This window comes from Lactuca saligna, chromosome 3, assembly GCF_052625555.1.
Source record: "Lactuca saligna cultivar CGN05327 chromosome 3, ASM5262555v1, whole genome shotgun sequence".
Lineage (NCBI taxonomy): Eukaryota > Viridiplantae > Streptophyta > Magnoliopsida > Asterales > Asteraceae > Lactuca > Lactuca saligna.
This window is the reverse complement of record NC_136419.1, coordinates 173944064-173950058: the sequence shown is the minus strand read 5'-3', so window position 1 is coordinate 173950058 and position 5995 is coordinate 173944064. Positions and strand designations below refer to the sequence as shown.

The 5995-nt window shown below is 40.0% G+C and overlaps 1 non-coding gene across 1 annotated transcript; it reads right to left on the bottom strand.

The window, feature by feature from the left end:
- Positions 1-1712: 1712 nt before the first annotated feature.
- Positions 1713-1819, bottom strand: LOC145038184 (small nucleolar RNA R71). The gene has a single exon (XR_013679247.1). It is a non-coding gene; the product is annotated as a small nucleolar RNA R71 (small nucleolar RNA).
- Positions 1820-5995: the final 4176 nt, after the last annotated feature.

Here is a 5995-nt window from a genome sequence, read left to right as displayed (position 1 = left end):
GATTAATTCAATGTTGGTGATTTATTTGTTATTTTAGCTTGCTAAAGAACCTTGTGTGTGAATGATAATTAATTTTCTATTAATAGGAAGGTAATTAAATAGCATGAACATCGTTTGATTATCAACCTCATATACCTTGTGACTACTTTGTTATATGTCTAGGACTAATGAACATGAAACTAGAATTAATAAGAAAATTAAGTAAATTCATGTGCAAGCTTGTGTGATGACCATCAACAAGAAGTTAATTAAAAACCAAATTGATTAACTATTGTGAGTCTAAAGTAATCTGAATAATTAATCTAGTGAACTAAATTCAATTAGACAACTGATCACTGTTTAAGTTAGTTTATTTACTAAGGATTAGTGTAGTGAACGCGAACCTAGTCACTTGAATCGGTAACCAACAAAAGAATTAATCCATTGCACTATTACCTTGAAATCAACCATATGATCAATTGAGTTGAACTAAACAGAAGTTCCTTCGTATTATTGAATATAGTTAATTCTTTGTTTTTCTAGTTTATAGATTAAGTAATAGTTACTAAGTTTCTAGTCTTGTAAAACTAGAGAAAACCCTCTACTTATTAATTAATTTAGATAGAATTAGTTTTTATTTTTAATTTGTCGTTCCCTGTGTTCGATACCCTACTTGCTTGAACTATTCCACAATTGATAGGTACACTGCCTTTGTGTGTTTATTTTACAACTAAAAGTAGGATTAAAACTAAGTGAGTTTACGCACATCAAGTTTTTGGCACCGTTGTCGAGGAACGGTTTTAAAATTAGCATTAAATTCTAATTCAATCGATCCTTTGTGTGAGATTTATCTTACACAAAGTTAATTACTGTTTAATTTAGTAGGTAGTATTACAAAAAAAAAAAAAAAAAAAAAAAAAAAAAAAAAAAAAAAATTGATTTTACCTTGGACTCGCCGAGTGCATACGGGCAGACTCGGCGAGTACATCGTTGAATCAGCTTTAATTTTTATTTTATTTTTGTTCTTTTTACGCGTTTTCTGTTTTGTTTGCAGTTGTTTCATGACCCGATGATCTGATACACCTCTGGTCCCCCCTCTTGATGATCCGGAAACCGCACTAAGAAGGAGCAAAGGCAAAACTGTTGGAGAATCCGCTTCTTCAAAGAACTCACCACTCAAAAACCTCAAGTCTGTTTTCCGCAAGAAAAGGAGCAACAAATCAGGAGCATCCAGTGCCTCGTTGACAATCGAATATCTAATTCAAAAAGACACCGAGTACGAGACCGAGGAAGAAGACGAACCCACATACGAGCACAGATCCGAGTTTGAAGACGATTTAGCTACCGCTATGGCTAATATCGATGACATGCCCATGGGGGAATGAAAGAAGAGGATGCGTGATGACACCGGCCCGGGACTTGTGCAACCCGCAATTCCCGCAACCATTACTTTCGAGCTAAATGGCCATATTCTCGCTCAACTCAAGGAGATTCCTTTTTATGGGAAAGATCACGAAGACGCCTATAAGCACTTGGATGAAGTAAATGATGTGGCTGACTACTTCAATGTACCAAATGTGCCTTGCGAGACCCAGCTACTTCGCATGCTCCCAGTCACGTTTAAAGGTGTTGTGAAGGATTGGCTCAAGTCACTTCCTCTCGGATCGGTCACCACATGGGCCAAGATGAAAGAGGAATTCATAGACCACTTTTGCCCGCCTTCCAAGATAGCTAAGTTGAAGAAAGCCATCGCCAACTTCGAGCAACAACCCGGTGAATCTCTTTATGAAGCTTGGGAAAGATACAAAGGTTTGCTTAGAAATTGCCCACATCATGACCTTAATAGCCAACAAGAGGTCTCCATTTTTTATGATGGAGTCAATGTCACCACAAGGCAATTGCTCGATTCACAAGGCCCGTTCACCAGAAAGCCGCCTCCTGAAATCAAGGAGTTAATTGAGGAATTCTCTAAGCATTCTAGAGAATACCACAATCCGAGAAATGAAGTAAGTCGAGGAGCAGTGAACTCGGTGAATGATAGCATGGCGGTAGTAATAGCTAAGCTCGATAGTCTAGATAAAAGGATGACAAAAATGGATCAAACAATCCATGCTATTCGAGTTGGATGTGAGAATTGTAGAGGGCCCCACCTCACCAAGGATTGTGATCTAGACGAAAATGAAAATAAAAAGGCTCAAGTGTTTTACTCTAGTGGCGATAGATACGACGAAGATTGGAGGAAACCGAAGAAGGAATGGCTCCCACACGAAGAATATAAAAAGGCTAAGGAGGAGAAATACAAGCAGAAGGAGAGGGGATTCTATCAAAAGGAAGAGCCGGTGATGGAAAGAAAGCCAATTTAGAAGAAATGCTCACTAGATTCATAACCGCGTCCGAAAAAAGACACAATGATCACGATGTAGCAATGCAAGAGACCAGAAATATGTTAAGGAATCAGCAGGCATCAATTCTCAACATTGAGAAACAGTTGGGACAGCTTGCACATCAAGTGAATGAAAGAAGACTGGGCCAACTTCCAAGTAACACTGAGAATAATCCAAGAATGGAAAATGTAAGTATGGTAACTTCCAATTGTGAAAAAAATTTCACACAGACACAGAGGGTCTCAAATAGCAAGATGGAGAAGACAGAAGAGTTGGTTCCAGCTAAACCCGACCCGACTCGCCGAGTCCCTCAAATGGACTCGACGAGTCCATGCGTACAAGACAGAACTGCCATCCACTTAAAGCCATACAATCCCCCTCTACCATTCCCAATCAAAGCCATGCCTATGGAAAAAGTGGAAGCTTATAAAGCCTTTATGAAGCATGTTAAAGACCTCCAAGTCAATGTGCCATTTCTAGAGACGATGCTTACAACACCCAAGTACTTCAACTTACTAAAAGGTCTCTTTGCTGCTAGGAAAGACTTGGCTGAAGTCGCAAAAATAATGTTGAGTGAGTTACCCGAAAAGAAGGGCAATCCGGGACGTATCACAATTCCGTGTCAATTTGGAAACACATTTGTCACTCAAGCGTTGACCGATTCCGGTGCAAGCATCAACCTGATGCCTCTTTCTTTCTTCAAGAAACTGAACTTACCAGAGCCAAGACCGGTAAACATGAAGATCCATTTGGCTGACAAGATGACAATTCATCCAAGAGGAGTTTGCGAGGATCTTCTCATTAAAGTTGACAAGTTCATCTTTCCAGTAGACTTTGTGGTGCTAGATATGGAAGAAGACCCCGAAGTTCCAATTATTTTAGGGAGACCATTTTTAAACACCGCATGTGCTTTAATTGATGTATGTGAGTCTACACTTACATTAAGGGTAGGAGACGAGTCAGCGGTATTCAAAGCTATACCAGAAGTCAAGCAAGAAGTGAAAGGGAGAGAAGATATCTCATTTATCGATTTAGATGATGAGATACTACAAAAAGAACTTGAACTTTTGCAAAAAGAAGACCCAAGCAAGTTTCTGCTACATTCTGGAGAGGATGGAGATGTTAAAAAGGACTTGGAGGAGTTAGAAAAGCTACTGGAAGGAGTCGATTCAGAAAACACTCAAGAAAAGATGGAATACGACCAGACTCGTCGAGTCACTCTATTGGACTTGACGAGTCTAGTCGAATTTGATAACAACTCGGACAACTTCAATTTGCTTGTTGCTAATTCTCTGCATATTCGGGGCGATGATATTTTTCATGATTCTTTAGAAGAACAAACAACAGAAGGTGAGATGGATACGAAAGTCCAACACGCCCATATAGCAATTCTTGATGTAATTCCGCTTGTAGATGGGTTAAACGTAGAAAAAGAAGAGAAGGCAATGGATAGGAGAGTGGAGGCTGATCAACCATTCAATACCAAACCTAGAGCACGAACTTTCACAGAATATGAAGTACTTAAGTTTACTTAAAAGGAGGTGAAAGAGATGGAGAAAAAGAATGGGGTGAAGAAGAAAAAGAGGAGAAAAGAAGCCCAAGCAGCCGAGGATGATGTTGTAATAAAGAAGAGAGAGGAATTAAAACGGGCTTATAAAAAGAAGGTTCACGCTTACAAGACAAAGTACAAACCACAAAAGATAAGGTGTGAATTCCCGATGCTAGAAGATGACGAGACGTAGACGGGAAGGAGTCCAGCTAACGACTCCTTAAAAAGAAGCGCTTGGCTGGAGGCAACCCGTTATTTAGAGGTTGCTTTCTTTTACCTTTAGTTTTGTTTGCATTTTTTTCGTTTTTAGAATTTTAATCTTCCAATTCGTCGGATATGTCTGCTTGAGAGTGCGTATGGACTAAGTGTGGGGTGAAAAAATTTTCTTTTCTAAAGAAATTACAAGAAGTGTTAAAAATTTTGGATTTTGTTGCAAGAGACTCGACGAGTCTGTATAGATTTCAGAAAAAAACATGCATCGCGACCAGACTCGCCGAGTCTGACCCCGACTTGACGAGTCGGTATTATTCACAGAAAAAAAAAAAAATAAGACTTACTTTTACAACTGGTTTAACCCTAATAGAATTGTTTTTTTAAAACAACATCACCCACTCGTCGTGTACCTCTTTCTCCATTCTCTCTCAAGCTTTCATCTTTCTTTTCATTGTTCTTCAACATTTTTCAAGTTTCATCAAAGAAAGGTAACTAATTTTCTTCTTCTTTTCTATTAAAAGTATGATTTTAAGAGCATCTATGATGGACATTGCATAGAAAAACCCGATTTTGAAAAATAATAAATTCTAGGGTTTTTATTCTTCATGGATTATGATGTTTTGCCTGCTTATTCTTGCCTAATACCTTATATACATGTGCCTAGACAAAACCCTTGAAGTGATTTGCAGATTTCATGGTCCAATTTCAGTCAACCCGCCGACTGACTCGTGCAGTTCATGCGACTCGCCGAGTCATACATGGACTCGACGAGTCGAGTCGGGGAAACGTGTGCATGACTATTTTTAAGTATAATCTATGTTTCTGGGTATGTGTATCTTTGTTTTGCAGAATTATGTTTAACAGGAGGCAGAGTTCTAGTGCAAACCAAGAGGACTTTCCTTGGTTGAACTTCCCACGAATCGAGTCCGCTTCAACGATGCGGAAATGGAAGAAGAAGTTGGCTGACATAAGAAAAAAAGAAGTGTGCGTGCCTAACAGGATAGATTGGGAGTGGTTACAAAGTGTTCGCTATGAAGAGGAGTTAGCTCCTTATCTTTTGAAGGAGTTTACCCATGAAGGCGAAACGATGATTTGTGACGGGTGGAGCCGGGTCTTTTGAATTCAAGAGCCGGTGTATTTGGAGCTATGCTTAGAGTTCTTCTCCATGGTGTCTTTCACGGGGGGAATGGATTGTTATCACCCAGCAAGTTTTAGTTTTTGCCTTGGGGGTGAATTTCATCATTGTTCTGTGCTCGACCTTGCTTGTCGATTGGGGATTTATGACCAGCCCTTGGTCTCAACAGTTATCTTTCGGGCCTTTTTGGAGCAAACCCACATGGTGTTTCCTGACGGAGTAACTAGCACGGGTTTGTGGAACACAATTGGAAACAAAGTTTATATTCCGGAGTCGGCACAAAGAAGGGAGCATTAGATCGCCTACCCACCGCCTTATACATCGTCTCATTTCGTCCACTATTAATCAAAGAAAGGATGATGACAAGGTTTCTAACCTTGATGTCTTCTATCTATGGAGCATTATTACACCCGGCATTTTTTGCAACATTCCTTGGTGTTTGGCTTCATATCTATCGGAGGGTGCGGTCAAGGATCGCAAAACTTCTCGTATTAATGGTGGTATGTTTGTCACCCAGCTAGCCAACTCATTTGGGTTGATGACCCTTGGTGCATGGAACTTTATGACGATGATTCCTACACCTCCATTCAATCCAATTCTTTTCCGGCGAGCCAGAATTATCGAAGACTATGGTGGTGGTCATTATGCTATCCCACATGATGATCCCGTTGTTGGTCCCGAAGCACCAGGAAGGAGGGTTCGATCAAGACGGGAACGGGATGTGGAGGAAGAGTC